This window comes from Meriones unguiculatus, chromosome 20, assembly GCF_030254825.1.
Source record: "Meriones unguiculatus strain TT.TT164.6M chromosome 20, Bangor_MerUng_6.1, whole genome shotgun sequence".
NCBI classification, from domain to species: Eukaryota; Metazoa; Chordata; class Mammalia; order Rodentia; family Muridae; genus Meriones; species Meriones unguiculatus.
This window is the reverse complement of record NC_083367.1, coordinates 50360054-50377739: the sequence shown is the minus strand read 5'-3', so window position 1 is coordinate 50377739 and position 17686 is coordinate 50360054. Positions and strand designations below refer to the sequence as shown.

The window sequence follows — 17686 nt, the reverse complement described above, 5'->3', positions numbered from 1 at the left end:
TACAGAGACATGGTACAGACAGAGAAAGCCAGACACAGGTGAAGTCAGGAAGGATCAGAGACTAAGGAGCTCTGGCTCCTTGAAACATATTGTCCAAATTAGTTTGAGGCCAGGCAGAGCAATTCAGTCAGAAGGCAAGAGAAGCCAGTTTTAATCACTCAGCTCGGAGAGGAGTTTGGGCCTGAACAACTGAGTTGAACCAGGCAGCAAGTGTTCAAGAAAGAGCTAGAAAGACTTAGGAAAGTTTCTCATCTCATCCCTCATCTGAAGAAATAAAAAATGACCTTTATAAAATGTGTTATTATAGGTATTAAAATGGAATTATTTTTAACTTCTCTTTTTATACTTCTGCCTTAAAATTGTACTTATCCAAAATGTGTAGAACATAGTTTCATGAGCTTTTAATCATCATTTTAACATTTTTCTCTGGAGAGTGTAGACATATTTTATTGCTAATTTTATTTTGTTGTTATTATCATTCAGTTTTAACATTTTTAATATTTTCCAAATTTTCCAATTTTGTTTTCTCTTTGCCCTGTATGTTCTTCTTATAATAAAACTCATTTTTATGTAATTAATCAGATATTATTTAGTATTCCACATTATTCTCCTTTTTACTTTTGGCATTATTTAAACCACATAGTGTACATATTGGGTTTTTTGTTTTGTTTTTATTTTTGGTTTTTTCAAAGCAGGGTTTCTCTGGTAGCCTTGGCTGTCCTGGACTTGCTTTGTAGACCAGGCTGGCCTGGAACTCACAGAGATCTATATGCCTCTGCCTTCATGAAAGTTGGGATTACAGGAAGGCACCACTGTACCCAGTGCTACATATTGATTTTTAGTTGCTCTTAATAGAGTTAAATATGTATCCTAAATTTACTGCTATTTATCAAGCATTAAAAGTAGACTACTTTGATTAAAATGCTAGGAACTTGCAAACATCTGCACATAATTGTTTCATATGCTGCACATACTCACACAAATGCTAAACACAAATATACATTTAATATATTTTTTTATTTTTATTTTTTTTATCAGTTACATTTTATTAACTCTGTATCCCAGCTGTGTCCCAATCCCTCATTCCCTCCCAGTCCCTCCCTCCCTCCCTCATCTCCACTGTGCCCCTTTCCAAGTCCACTGATAGGGGGGACCTCCTCTCCATTCATCTGATCCTGTTTTATCAGGTATCTTCAGGACTGGCTGCAAAGCCCTCCTCTGTGGCCTAACAGGACTACTCCTCCCTTCGGGGGTGGGGAGACCAAAGAGCCAGTCATTGAGTTCCTGTTAGAAATAGTCCTTGTTCCCCTCACTTTGGGAAACCAATTGGTTATTGAGCTACCACAGGCTACATCTGAGTGGAGGTTCTAGGTTATATCCATACATGGTCCTTGGTTGAATGTCAGTCTCAGAAAAGACCCTGTGCCCAGATATATTTGGTCCTTGTGGAGCTCCTATCCTTTCCCCATCAGACTAACTCCCCTTCTTTCTTTTTTTTACAATTTGCCACTTTTATTAAAACAAAAACAAGCAAACAAATAAAAACAACAACTACAACAAAACAATCAGATGTGAGAATGCTCCTCTTGTATCTTCTTTTTTAAGCAACTGTTCCAGCATTCTTGGTTCAAAACTATATTTGTAGAAAATGGCATGTTCTATTATAACACATTTTATGATCATTTAGCAGCTAACCATTATTAAAATGCAAACACATATTGTCCCCTGTAACCAAAGCATAATACAATGTCTAAGAAATGCTCTAACCAGGTATAAATCTGTTTTTAGCTCCCAAATCATATCTCTATATCCATAATCTATGGATTAAATAAAATTTCACCATAACTCACCATACATGAAATAGAACATGGAAAAACAAAATCATAAAACATAAAAAGACAAACTCTCTTGTATCAATAGAACAGCCAAAATGGTTTTTCGGAATACAGGCTAATTTCCATTTATATAACTGAACGTGGGGCCATATGTAGGTTATGTATCTTCACTAACCATTCATTGTTCCTTCTGCCCATACTCTTTTTTTTTTTTTCAATGCAGTTTATTCAGGAACCTTGAACAATCCTCGGACCCTGGGGAAAGCCAGCCCACAGCTAAAATAGCCTCTGGGTAGCCAACCCAGGCGAGCCACGTGGGCAATGCAGATAGGTCCACATACATGGAAGCAAGCCAGATCCTCAGCCTTAGCCAAATATGGAATTGTTCGTAACAGAGAGCACTCACCTTTACAGCCATTGAAGCAGGACATTCTCCCCAAGCATGGTTGGATACCATAAAAAGCTAAAATGTTACGCTCAGGATGCGAGGCTAAGCACTGCACTCAGGGTCAGCCGCTTTGGACCCAGAGAAGAGCATGTCTGGTTGCATGCGGGTTGATGCCCCAGGTCCCGCCTCTGAGAAAAAGGTATCAGAGGGGTCTGATGCTCTTTGGGTGGATGACACCTAAATGAACATCGATACAAAGCCCCAATTTATTTCTAATATCAGAGATTAGACCTCTACTCTTGCCTGATGCGTCTAAAACAAAAAGGGGGAACTGTAGAGAGCTGTGGAATGCTATGCCTTAAAGATGGAGCTGGTTTCCGCCTTCCACCTTCCCGATGGTGAGTGCTCTCTGTCACGAACAATTCCACATTTGGCTAAGGCTGAGGATCTGGCTTGCTCCCTTCTTTCTTATGATTCCCTGTACTCTGCCAAAGGTTTGGTCATGAGTCTTTGCTTTGAAAACACTGCTAGTTAGAGTCTTTCAGATGCGCTCAGTAGACTCCTGTCATACGTTCAATGCACATCCCATCTGTCCTTCTAAATAAGGATTGATCATCTTACCCCATGTCCGCTCAATTGATTATCTTTTTTAGGTGTATAGATTTCATTATGTTTATCATATCTTATAGGTCTATATAAGTGAGTATATCCCATGTTTGTCTTTCTCCTTCTGGGATATTTCACTCAGAATGATCTTTTCTAGATCCCACCATTTGCCTGTCATCAAAACAAAACGACTGCCTACAGATTGGGAAAGAATCTTCACTAACCCTTTATCTGACAGAGGACTAATATCCAGTATATACAAAGAACTAAAGAAGCTGAAAAGCAGCAATCCAAGTAATCCAATTAAAAAATGGGAAACAGAGCTAAACAGAGAATTCTCAACAGAGGAATATCGAATGGCAGAAAAACACTTAAAGAAATGCTCATCCTCAGTAGCCATCAGGGAAATGCAAATCAAAACGACCCTGAGATATCACCTTACACCCATCAGAATGGCCAAGATGAAAAACTCAAGCGATAACACATGCTGGAGAGGTTGTGGAGAAAGGGGAACCCTCCTCCACTGCTGGTGGGAATGTAAACTGGTACAACCACTTTGGAAAGCTATCTGGCGCTTTCTTAGACAAATAGGAATAGTGCTTCCTCCAGACCCAGCTATACCACTGCTAAGTATATACCCAAAGTTTGTTCACGTACATTTAATATATTTTTGTAAAAGTAAAATTTAAGGTTTACAGTTGCAGTCCCATTAACAATGTAATCCTCAACAACTTTTGAATAAACTACTCCTTGCCCATGATTTACAGTGTTGTTAGCTTTTAATATTGCTTTATAGTACAGTAGTTTGAATATATTTTAATCCTCCTTAACATACTGCCATCTTTTTGAAGACTGAATATGTGTCTTTCATTGTATTTGAAATGAGTATTTACAAGTCAAGAAATCAGTAAATGTTCACTAACTTGGCAAGTACAAGATTCATGCTAGACAGTTCATAAAGTCACTTTTCTCAGGTACTTGATTATAATGAAACTATATTAGAAACACAAAATGAGATAGAATAAAATGGACATGAAGACTCCCCTAAATAGCTGTTAACTAGCCCAAAAGAAAGAAATCATCATTATTTTCAATCGATTTTAAACATAGCTTTTCCTACAAAGTTTACATATTCAAAATTCTGGTACTGTAGAAAACTGGGGCTGTCAGAAAATGTCTTTGGCAACAAATGCATTCTCTAAAGCTTCTCAATGTAAGAAGAAATTGCATGTGGAAGTAAAATTGAAAAAAATCTCATCTACACTTCACTTGTAAAAAGGAGGAGCTTGTCCAACTGGTTACATTGTTAAATGGATTTATTCTTACAAATAGTTGAAGAGACAGATAAAGAAAGTTAGTAGTTATCTACTAGATTATCCTAAGTAATTCGTCTTTAACTTTTGGGAAAGTTTCAAACGTAATTTCCAAAGACTGGATATGTAGCTCAGTGGCAGAGCACTTGTCTCCAGCAGTGGAAATCCTGGGTAATTTACTCTCTAGAATCAAAAACCAAACAACAACAATAGCGACAGTACAATATTCAGTGTTTGGGACTACCCACTAATGTAAGATTCTACTCAACACAACCTGCTCACTGAAAAGCTTAAAAGAGCAAGTAGTTCGTGATCCATGTGTTCATAAGCCATGTTGTCCATCAACTGCCTGGTCCCTGCGAGAGGGTGGACCGAGCTTTCTCCATAGAGTAAAGACCAGAATTATTACCTAAGTCCTTTAAGAAATGTAGAAAAACACATTTGGAAAAGCCTACTTAAAGATAGTGTGGAAAGTAGAGAGTTTACACATCTACATTTTCATGGTTCAAAACTGTCTCTTGTTGTTTGAAGCATTGCATAGGAAAGTACCTGTAAAGAACACTGTTTCAAGGAGAAAGGTTGATCATCAGCAGTGATTATTTCCATATATGTAAGAAATCTGTCATAGGATCTTCAATACTATAACTTTAAGTGACGTCTGGTGGCCATCTCTTTTGTTTTTCTTTTTTTAATTAATTAATTAATTATTCACTTCACATCCTGGTCTTAGATTCATCCTTCCTCACCTTCCTCACCTCTCTTCCTTCTCCTTCTCCTATTCCTCAGCAAATGGGAGCCCTATTTCCCATCCACCCTAGCCCATCAAGTCATACCAGAGCTGAGCATGTCCTCTTTTCCTGTGGCCTGGCAAGGCAGTTCCTCCAGGGGGAAGTAATTGAAAAGCTCACAAGAGAGTTCATTTCAGAGAGAACACCCATTCTCCTTATTAGGGTACCCACATGAGACCTGAGCTGCCCGTCAGTTACGTCTTTGTAGGGGGTCTAGGTCCAGTCTATGCAAGGTCTTTGGTTGGTACTTCAGTCTCTGCAGGCCCCTCTTATCCCTGGTTAGTTGGCTCTCTTGGTCTTCTTGTGAAGCTCCTATCACCTCCAGGTCCTTTTCTCCTTACCCTCATTTTTCTACAAGGCTGCCTATGCCTCACCCAATGTTTGGTTGTGATTCTCAGGTTAGGGTTAGGGTTAAGGTGGGCAAGGGTATCTCTCTGACAAGCTTGAGACCTATATCAGATTGGCTCCTAGGGTGATAGGAGAGGGACTCTAGCAGAGGCTCCTAGTAGAGGGAAGGGAACACCAACCCAGCCACAAAACTTCGGCACAAAATTCACCCTGCTTACAAGAGGTGCAGGGATAAAGAAAGAGGAGATATAACAGATTAAGGGAAGATCCAACCAATGCCTGGTCCAACCCAAGACCCACCCCATCAGAGAGGAGCAACCCCTGATACTATTAAGGATACTCTGTTATGCTTACAGAGAGGAGTCAAGCAGAGTTGTCCTCTTAGAGGCTCCACCCACCAGTGTCTTGTGACCATCTCTTTTCATTAATTCTACTCTTTCATTATATAAAAAAAAAAAAAAAGGTTTTCGAACTAAACTGTCCCTTAAGACTTCTCAGTATAAACTGCAGCTTGGTATTAGACTATTACCATATTTTGGTACAGTTCTCAAAACCTTTAACTAAATTCAAATAATTATAACCAATATGTGACAGGCTACTACTCTTATATTTACCTTCTGACTTTGAAATGCCTTATTAAGAAATTGTTACTGAAGGACATGGCTCCCTTCACTACTAAATACAAGTGTCTAGAAAGGAAAACAGCCTAGATATTTTATCTTGAAGGCTTCAACTTTTAGCAATCATCACTCACAGTCTCAGTGAGGACCCTTTATGGTGAACCCAAACTCACTCAACATTTCCTCAGAAGCATAGGTGTTCCATGGAAGAGCCTGCACATTTTATGCCATATTACCTTTCTTCCAAACTGATAACTATGATTTAGAAAATGTCTTTTCTAGGTTCCATCTCTGAATTTCTCTTCATTGATGGAAAGTTGCACACAGAAAACATTTTGTTCTTGTCTAAACAAAATCATGAACTTGGAATAAATGAACAGTTTAGTTGTTTCAGTTTTAAATATTTGAAAGCTTATAACTACCTCTCAGAGCAGTAAAGCTATTTAAACCTCTAAATATAGTAATGAGCAATAAACACACACAGTTTGATACTTAATAACCCATATGTACTCTCATTTAAAGTGATTGCATCATAATGAGTTTTGCCTCATAGCTGGGGAAACGTGCCTAAATAAGTCCTCGGTATTTCAGATTCAAGTCAGCATTTTGCATAAGAATGCATGTGTAGATTGGAATGTCTTTGCACTCTGTGTTGTAGGAAATATTGTCATTATTAAATAATCTTCGTTCAACCTGAGCCATGAAGAGCAACTCAAGCGGATGCACTACTCTTGCTTAACCATTTGCATGTTGAAAAGATGTTCAGGCTTTCTGCAGACTGCAAACCTGAGAACCCTAGTAAATGTTTCAGACCCTCGTGTTGGTGAGTCCAGATGAGTGGCAGTTGCAGTGAGCAATTCTCTGTCTTGATTTTATTAACTTTTATATATTAAAAAAAAGCATTGTTCATGCTGGTTTATTTTCAAGAAAGGCAATTATTCATTTTGTCCAAAATACACCTAATAAATAGATTTGTAGGTAAAGAGGAAATATCCCATGAACTCATGATAGACAAAGTTACTAAAAGTGTCTGCCTAACAGACTTTGAAGAAGCTCAGTTTTTCCCCTCAAGGAACAGAAAATAGAAGCTTCTATTTACAGTGAATGATCATTTGCCCTCCTCACTCTGCCTCTTCTTGAACTCTCTGACACAGGGTATAGTGGCATAAGCGGCTGTAAGAAAAAATGGCCAAAGGTATTTTAGTGCTGCTTGTGTAGCTGTGAGCTTAAAGTAACACAGTAAGAAACTCAGAATCTCAGCCAAGGAAGATACTTGGTGCTTTTTCATAACAAGAATCAGGCCTCTCTATTTATTAACACAAAACAACTATTACATATATTGTCAGTGCAAGCCTTTTTGGGAAGTTCTCCTTTAAGAGGAAAACCAGGGATTCTTACAGAGCATCTCCAGTGACAAGCACTTTATATACACCTAACAAGATTAAAAGGGAAGGAACACACACATTATTAACTTTCAAGAAGATCATGCATCAACAGAACATTCCACACATTGTTCGAAAAAATAGACAGAGAAAAATATTTTCCACCATTAATAGTTTGAACTTCACCCATAAGAGTCTTTGATCTTCTAGTCCTGAAACACCCTGGTGTGAATATTAAAATGAACTTCCAATTAAAATATGACACAACTGTTTTACTGACAGGTTATAAGTACTTAGTATGAATTTGGGTTTTAGTAAATGCCCTTGTTAGTAACCTCGTTCTTCATGAAAATCTGTCTTTATCAGCTGACTGGTAAAGTGTGTTCCTTGGCACTGACTGACATAAAACACCTGCTCTCTAGGCACTTGCCAATGAATATAAACGTGACTCATTTCAGCAAAAGCAAATGTGGTTAAAGAAAAGAAAACAAATAAGTGCTATTGAAAATGCATTAAACTCACTTGTTTTTAAGTGATAGACCTCTTCACTTCTCATAGGATACAGAGTTGTATCTAGAAGCCATGAACAGGGATGCAATTAGGATTCAGAAATGTATTCAAACCTGTGCTTCATTGTGCTTTCATTCTGCATATCAAAGTCACAGCTTCTTGTCCACATACCAACAGCTGTTACTTTGGTTCACAAGGCTAACTAAAAAGTGTATAATATTGGCTACATCTGGTCCCAACTCACAGGTTTCCATTTCAAAAAGGGTTATCATAAAACAAAGCCTATGCAGAAATGAACTATGGTTATGTAGGAGGTGGCCTGATTTGTGCTGAACTTAGAAATCACATTTAAGGGACAGCAACCAACAACAGTAGTGGCCACAGATCATGCATTTGACACAGAAGGAAAGTCGTCAGAAGAAGCATCTTCGGAGTGTTCACATGGACATGGGGCTTTTCACTATCCCATGCAATCCTAACACACGTCACTGAATCTTGGGACATAAATAGCAGCAAATCATATTGCCTTATTTTTTATGGCTGTTTCTGGAGACCCAGAAATGCTGAGCCAAGTCTTACCTATGTCTTATAACTTTTGCACATGTTGGTCTACTTTCTTTCGACGTGTTATTTTTACATAGTATCCTTCATTTCCTTTTTAATATTTTTTCTTGTGATTTAATGTTCACATTAGTCTGTTTTTATTCATTTAATTAGGAATGTCATATAACTTTAAGTTTTTAAAAATATTCATGATCATGTCTGTATTCCATAAAACATATTGGATATAATAAAATCATGTGAATATAAAAATGCAGAGGCTTTCCTGGGACTTTTTAAAGGAAAGTTTCAAATTACTTTATACGCTCTTAAAAGAAAAACTCTAGTGAGAAATCCTTTCTCCATATGTTTTTATGCTCTGCTGTATTGCTAGTTTTTGATACCACATGCAGTCTTCATATTTCCTTCAGAAAGTAAAGATTAAAAAAACAAAACATACCCAACAGGTACAGACTGAAGAGTAATGCTATGTTTCAAGCAGCTTTCATGTGTCGGGAAAAGAACACCTGAAGCTGGTGCTTCAATCCATAGGGAGGCAAAGGAATTCGTGACCCCTCTCTGAACTACCAAGTCTGTCTTAACTCCCAGAAGCTTTTCCAGCCCACCCGCATGGCAACTGACAGTTGAAACATAAACCATTAGGGTCACAGTATCTGACTTTATATGTCAACTTGACCAGCTCAGGAGATGCCTATATGTCTGGTTAAACACAATTTCAAGGTGTCTACATGCGTGTTTCCCTACAATATTAGCACCAGAATCAACAGACTCAATAAAATAAGTCAGTCTTCCAAATGGGCAGATATGATGTAATTCTTCGAGGGCCAGAAGAGAACAAAATGAAGAGGAAATAAAGATTTGCAACCCCCGACCCATCTTCCCACTTTCCTTTCTAAACTAGGAAATTATCCATTCCTTTCCTAGAAATGGCGCCTTCACAACGAACTCTCTTGAATAATCTTTGGTGTTGTCTATAGCTATACCAACTGATTGTTTGACCTACAGTTTGCAGGCTCAGACAGTGGCATACTCAGCTCCTATAATAATGTAGATCCATATCTGTATCAGTATCTAGCTCTTAAAAATTTTATTTCTCTCAAAAGCTCACATAGAAACACATTCTGTCACAGTCCAAGACGACATGTTAGAAGGTCTCCTGTCTATAAATACTGCCTGTATGTGAGGCCCAGCAGTTGGCAGGTGTCCTCTAGCACTTACAAAGGACAGAACCTCCATTTTTACCTCTAATGAGATGCAGAAGACCCAGTCCTTTTGGCATCTCTATGGCATCGTCTCCCAGGTTGGCATTCGAGTGCTGCTGTACTGGAAACAGATATCTGTGCTTTCCTCCCATCATCTACGTGAACTTGATCTGTTGGAATATGTTGTAAAATAAACAAGCAGATAAACAGCTTCTCTTAGAGTTCAGATTTGTAGTATACTTAAATGTTCTCTTTTCAGAACTCTATTTTGATGATGCTTCAGATGGTAGCAGAGGAAGACCAGGAGCTATGACCAGAATGACCTGTGACAGCAACTCTGTGGCATTTAAAAATGTTAACCCTTTACTTCTTCTCATTCTTTATATAAACCTGTATTGAACATCTAAGATACAACAGCATCAAAGTTGCAACAGTTGGCAAGACACTTGTCTTTGAGCACCTTACAGCTATGTGCACCAGTCAAAGGCATAAAGAATTACAATGCAACTTATTTGCAAGAGGAAAAAAAATCAATAAGGAAGTGGTCTCTGATAATATTATTAGGGTAAGGAATCAAATTGGGTAAAAATTTCAAACAAAGAGTATCCTTTGAGCTGATGAATCCTTTGAGGTGAAGAATTGTAGACACTACAAGTAACCTAACATCTTGTACATCAAATGTGAAATTTTAAGTATTCCCTAAAGTGGGTTACTTTTGGTTTCCAGTACGTGTGTGACTGCATGATTCTTCCCCAAATGCTATTCAACCTTATTTCTAGGAATTTCCTATGTACCAACATTGACATCATTCTATCTGGATACCTCTAACAAAAAAGAGAAAAATGAGAGCACAAAATGATGTTGGCCCAGGAAATAGTGACATATTAATTTTTTTGTTGAAACAATGGTTGAATGGATAGGGCAATTACATACTTGACTATACAGAACAAGAGAGAAGTGGAAAATTAAGTAAAAGAGACAGAGAGAGGGAGGAGACCACAAAGAATGAGAGTGTGTTTTCTGAAAATAAATTACTAAAAGAAACTTTTCCTTACAGTTAGAAAATTGTCTCTGAAGAGCACTAAACAAAGGCATCTGTTCTGTATAAGATTCATATGTTCCTGAGGGGGTTGTTGAAGGCATTGGTATGTGCTTGGGTGAAAAAGCTCTGACACATTTGGGGAAAGGTCTCACTGGCTTATATGTTCAATCTTTAAAAATGGCCAGCACAAAAGAGGAAAAAATAGTGTGCTGTGATTTTTAAGGCAAAGGGTAGGAATGGTTTCTAGGTTAGAAAGACTTGGCATTGTATCCTCAAGATCAAGCTGACGACTGGGTTCTTTTAAGTCTGTCCATCACTCAAGCCAGAGTTTTGAGACTCTGACACTGTGAAGCAAGAGATGAAAGCGAGAGCGTAAGCAAACTTCCCTGTTTTAAAGGACGGGAACCATGGGCAGCAACAGGCGCCAGGGTAGTCACTGGTGCTGTGTGCTGTAGAGACGATGCTCAGGGGAGACTGCCTCTGTACAGGACACTTTTTCCAGAGGAAAAAAGAACAACCAAAAAAGATATCTTTGGGTATATATCCTGAATCTCAGGATGTCACCCTAAAAGAAGCCTTTGAGAATCCTCTGAGTCTCACCAAAGTGCGCTACTAATTCATGATTCCCTAGAAGACATAAATAGAAAAGGTTATGAAGTTACGCATAGCCCATACTTTCTATGGTACAGTATGTATTAATATTCTTACATAGATTAGAATTATATGTTTTTACCTGAAGTAAGAGTATAAAATACTATTTATTTGATTAAGTATTATGTCTATGGTCATTCTAAAGCATGTATGAACTAGGTTTCTTGTCCAAGTTTATTATATTATTGAAAATAAAGTAATTTAAATTGAATTATTCAATAATATTAATATTAAATTAACTGCATCATAAAATGCCCAAACCAAAAATCTATAGCAATAGCAAGGCACTCAGCAAACTGTCATTTTTGTCACTTTTACTACCAACATTATAAGTTAAAGAAATATTGATTCAGCTTTCCAGATGTGATGACCTGATTTCCATTTAAGACTCTCGGACCCTCAGAATTAAAGTTCAAAAGAATGTTAAACAAATCAAAAGTGCTGTTAATGTTACTATACTATTAATAATTAAAGTGAATATTAGACATATAATATAGGATAAACATACTAAAATCGGTATACCTAAAGAAGCTAAGCAAGACGGAGGACCTGGGTAAGAAGCTCAATCCTCATTCAGAAAGGCCAACAGGAAGGACACTGGAAGACAGAGAAAACAAGGAACAGGACAGGGGCTTACCACAGAGGGCCTCTGAAAGACTCTACCCAGCAGGGTATTAAAGTGGCTGCTGAGTCACTTAACCAAACTTTGGGCAGAGTGCAGGAAATCTTATGAAAGAAGGGGAGATAGTAAGACCTGGAGGAGACAGGAGCTCCACAAGTAGAGCAACAGAACCAAACAATCTGGGCACAGGGGCCTTTTCTGAGACTGATACGCCAACCAAGGACCATGCATGGAGATAACCTAGAACCTTTTCACAGATGTAACCCATGACAGCTCAGTCTCCAAGTGGGTTCCCTAGAAAAGGAAACAGGGGCTGTCTCTGACATAAACTCAGGGGCTGACTCTTTGACCACCTCCCCCGGAGAGGGGGGGAAGGAGGGAGGACAGCCTTACCAGACCACAGAGGAAGACAATGCAGCCAGTTCTGATGAGACCTGATAAGCTAGGGTCAGATGGAAGGAGAGGAGGACCTCCTCTACTAGTAGACTGGGAGAGGGGCACAGGAGGAGAAGGAGGAGGAAGGGTGGGATTCAGAGGGGATGAGGGAGGGGCTACAGCTGGGATACAAAGTGAATAAATTATAATTAATTAAAATATAAATACATTTTTAAAATAATTAGCATACTACATTGAACATAGATTATACTCTACTGTTTATTTTTCTTTATGTATTTGGATAATAAATATACTGTAGCTAAACTGTAAGATTTGTAACTTTTCAACATTTTACTAGTAATTGAATTGAGCAGCAATGAGCACCAGTATGCTGAGGTCCAAGATCCACGTGGAGTTGAGTTTTGTGCAGAATGATAACTGTGAATCTATTTGGAGTTTTCTACAGGTAGCCAACCAGTTTGACCAACAGCATTTGTTGAAGATGTTGTCTTTTGTTTTTCCCACTGTTTTTTTTTCTGGTTTCTTTATCAAAATTCAGTTATTCATAGTGTGTGGATTTATATGTGGAGAAGACAGAGTCCCAACTGGACATATCTTGTCACCAAAAGAAGCTTCCAGCACTAGAATTTGGTTACAATTAAATGAATTGTTGGCTGATGGGGTGTCATGGGACCCCCCCCCAATAACCCAGGCTGTTGCCAAGACTACAGGGTGTTCTCCACAAACTGACAGCAAGGTTCCATTGCAGAAGACAACATATACACAACTCATTGAGCATGAAGACGTCAAGCTGGACGCTACATAGGCCTCAGAGATTCCCAAGGAAGAAGAGGTGGAAAGCATGTAAGAGCCAGAGGGGATCAAGGACACCAAAAAAACCAATGCCCTCTAAATTAACAGGATCAATGCACAGATGAAGTTACAGAGACTGAAGCAGCGTGAACAAGTCCTTCGAGTATGTATTATGGCTTGCAGTTTACTGTAGTTGTGGGCCTTTTGAGTGTATGAGCAAGTGTGTTTTGTACCTTCTCTTGGGTTCTTTTCCTTCTGCTTGTTTGTTTTCTACAATTCTAATGTATTAGGTTTTGTCAAATTCATGGAAAAAATCAAACAACGAGGAAAGTTATGAAAATAAGATCAATAATATAGTTCTATCATTCATAAAATTGTTATTAATATTTTTAAATGTATAACTTTATAAGAATCAGGTTTTACATTCACATTGCACAAATTTTCTTATAAAAGCTGAGCGTGTATATGTGTGTCTGCTTATAACCATGCATGCTAAGCAACATAAATCACAGATGACTCGGAGGTTATCTGAGGACCAATGCATGGGCACTGCTGGAGTGATGAACTCTCCACATTTCCTGAGATGTGCTGCTAGCGCCAGGAGGTCTAGCTCCTCCTTTCTTCCCAGTATTTTACTGCTATATGATCAATGTGCTTGTCTTTCTGTTTCCAAAACACGCATCCTCAGACATGCTTGTCTAGTTATGTTAGAGATGGCCAGAACTTGATATATTTATGTACTCAGGAATTAATGCTTCCTTTATAAGGAATTGTGGGAGATAAAGTCAGTAAACTAAACCCTTTTTTACCCTTTTTGTGCGCAAATATATGTGCGATGATTGTTACAAATATTTTGCCTGAAATTGTTTTCCATTGTATATTGACATATATTGATAGGAAGAACTTGAGCCTATTTTAAAGTTATGGAAGTGTGTAAAGATTGGCATCTTCAGATTTTCTTGAAGTGTGCAATCATTTGCTACCAAACTCTAGGTCCTGAACTTAATATGATGCTTATTAGTTAGTTTAAACACACAGTAAATATGTGTGTGTGTATGTGAAAGTTTATTTCAAAGTTCACTTTTTTCTGTTTACTGATTTCTGTCCCCATTCCTTGTAGTCATTAGGATTTGCTAGTGAGTCTCTTATCCAACATAAAATAACCGGTGGGGGAAAAAAAAACATTAAGTTTTTCCATACACCTAAGTTTAATGGCATTCATTCACTGTTCTGTTTCTCTCTTGTTGTGTTTTGTCTTCTGTTCATTACCAACCAAAGAAATAGGATTTTTAGTGTGTTCTGTAATTTGTCTGAAAACTGCATATTTCCACATTCTTAACATTTTACTATTACTGACACGGGTATAATGTTACCCCACAAGCAAAGGTATGTTGGTGATGCAGTTATAAAGATTTTCATTGTACCCTATGAATGGATGCTGAAGTCAAAGAGTGAAATTGTTACTAATGACATCTTATCAATGCAAAAGCACTTTATTGTGTCACCTTTCTTTTCTATACACTTTTTCTTTTTCTACCAGTGCCTCTAATTCCTTCTGCTAAAATTTCCCATTCTCAAATATAGCCTTTTGCCTTTATATCTCCACTCAAACTGCTCCTCTAGTGATCTCTGTTTCTGTCAACTCTTGGTCCCCAACTGAACTTTAACAAATGATCTCTCTTCCTCCTTTTCTCTTTGTGTGTGTGTGTGTGTGTGTGTGTGTTTATGTGTATTCACATGTGTGGCATTGTGTCTGTACTTGTGTGTATGTGTGTTTGTGCGTGAATATAAATGCACATTTGTATCTGCATGTCCGTGTGCATAAACATAAGTGGGCTATTGTATCTCTCTTTCTGTGTGTGTGTTTACTTATAAAGGTCAGAGGTCAATACTAATTGTCTTCCTCAGCAACTCTTCACCTTATTTTTTGAGACAGTCTCTCATTGGACCTGGAGCTAAACTGTCTGGTCAACAAGCTTCAGAAATCCTCAACAAGCTTCAGAAATCCTCCTACCTCCTCTTTACATGCTATGATCACAGGTTCCCAGTGCCACGCCCAGCTCTTTACATTGGTGCTGGAGATATGAACTCAGGTTCTCATATGTGCAGGATAAGCACTTTACCAACTGAATCATCTCCTCACACTTCTTCCTCTTTCTTCATCATACATTATGTTGACTTGACTCAGACAGACATCTCTTCACCAATCTCTGCCATTTTGTTTTGTATTTTTCTGTTTTATTTAACGAAGCTTTTAGCATTAGATCAAGAGTTTTGTCTTGTCTCTTTATTTCGTACTTACTCCTCTAGACATGATTAGTTGTATTAGTTTCCAACAGTGTTTGTGTGAGGCTAATAGTCTCATTTTTATTTCTAGCCCAGATATGTCTCTAAGTTCCAACATCACATATCCATCTATCTATTAAACATATTCTATTACACATGTGACTGAACGTGCATAACACATAGAAAAGTAGGTTCCTGCTTCTGTTCCTCAAGCTTTGTTCACCAGAAGTCTTTAGTAACATTCAAGTTAGTGCTAACTGTCCAGGCTCAAGCTGGAATCAAGGCAGAAGGCATCAGCCATCCTTAGGACTCTCCTCCTACTATCACAAACAGTTAAACCATAAACAAAAAGGTTTTGTTCTAGTTGTTCTTGTTATGTGTTCAACCTGTCATGAGAAAAAAAGAAAACATTGTTAGGAGACAGTTGCCTGAGTCCAGCCATCTCAGGAACAACCTCCATCTTGATGGCATGTTCAAAACTGAGTTCATGTTCGCAGGGCCTAGAACCAACTTCAGTCCTACTTTTTCAGGTACTTCACAGTTGTCTGTTAACCAGTAAAGAAGATAAGGAGGGAAGTTGCAGATTATCTAAACCGAGGCATACAAGTCTTAAATGTATTGCCTGTCAGGACTTAATTGACTACATGAAGCTTGCTCACTCCTTTGTTCCTCACTCTGAATTCCAGGCCTGAAGTCTAGGAGGGGACTGACTACAAAGGCTGAGTCAAGGACCCTGGAAGCAGGTGACATAGCTAAGGCCCAGTCACCAACATTTATTTCCTTGCTCAACCCCTAGTGTCAAAATATGATTGGATAACCCCAGTCCTGCTCACTTTGGTGTTCCATCCTTTCAAAATGCTGTACAATTTCTCTTTGGGGTCACAATTCAGCTCCCAAGTCTGTTCTGCAGCTCTGGTTGACCAGTAGCTTCATTAATACAGTAAGATTTTTTATCTGCTTAAACACTTAGTAAGATGAACATTCAAAGACACAGCCAATTCTGGAGTCACTGTGTTGTCTCTGACTGGTCAGTTTTTTTTTGCTGCTTGATTAAAAAAAAAAAAAAAAGACCTTGCTTTGCTGGTCTCTTGTGATTGCTTGGGTTATTTTGGTTTTTTAGACCTTAACACAACATGAGACAGCATTGGCCAAGATCAAAGATAACTTTAGAAATAAGATAGTGAATGTTATAAAGCCTGAGGAAGACTGGACTATAAAAAAATAAGTGAATATCATATACTAGTTGCCAGCATTAGGAGTGATCATTATACAAAAAGTCTGCAAAATACTGGACTATTAAATACATCTGACAAATTTCTCAGGGTAAAAGTAATAAGAAATCAACAGTCATGAAACAGAAAAAAACTCTAAACAAATGTTTAACTATAATTGCCTTCACTGATGAATCTTTTCAAAGCAACAATTCCATACATATTCTTAAAACTCTTTTATAAGGTTAATATAGCTTTGAAGCATAATTTTTAAAACAATAATACAAATATGAAATGAGAAACTTCTTACATAACAATTTTCAAAGCTACATTTTTAAATTTATTTTTTTTATTTTCATTAATTACAACTTATTCACTTTGCATTCCCCCCTGCATCTCCCCCCCTCCTCCCCTCCCAGTCCCACCCTCCCTTAAGAATTGATCCCTTTCTATTTTGTAAGACTGCTGTGGCTCACGTCAATCGTATGGAACAGATGAAGTCACAAGAATTGAAAGCAAGAGCTAAACATGCCACCATCACTCAAAGACAACATGACTGTGCATATAAACAAATGTGGAAATGATACAATTCACTCTGATAAAAGGTCAATATAAAAACTGCTTTTATGTATTGACAAGAATATGAGGTAAATTTTATAAAGACACTTTTTATAACAGTTTTTAAAACATCAATATCTAGGAAAAAAGTAATGAATGATCTATGAACTGCACACAATGAAAATTATAAATTTTTGAAAAATTAAAGACAAAATTAATAAATACAGGCATATATCTGTCACATTCACACACTAGCTCACTTAATGCCTTTTTTCAAGTCTATCCTCATGTTAAATTTAATTTTAGTCAAAGTGCAAGCAATTTTTGTGTGGACATTTATTGACTATAAAACTTATACAGAAACACAAAGAGCAAAGAAGAGTTTAGAATAATGTTATGAAAAAGAAAACAGTTGGATGACTTAAATTTTCAGAAAAGTATTGCGTGACATTATTTCAAAAAACATAGCTTAGTACTAAAGTTTATGTTAATATTATTAACATGTCATAGATAAGACTCAAATACTTTTATATGATTTCTTATAGGGGCTAGGAAAAAATGAATATTGTTAATAA

The 17686-nt window shown here is 37.6% G+C and overlaps 1 long non-coding RNA gene across 1 annotated transcript in view; it reads right to left on the bottom strand.

Annotated features, from left to right (window-relative positions):
* Positions 1–9647: 9647 nt before the first annotated feature.
* Positions 9648–17686, bottom strand: part of LOC132649497 (uncharacterized) — a 163193-nt gene continuing 155154 nt past the window's right edge. The window contains exon 3 of the long non-coding RNA XR_009587948.1: positions 9648–9723. This is a non-coding gene — a long non-coding RNA (uncharacterized LOC132649497). The remainder of the gene's footprint in view (positions 9724–17686) is intronic.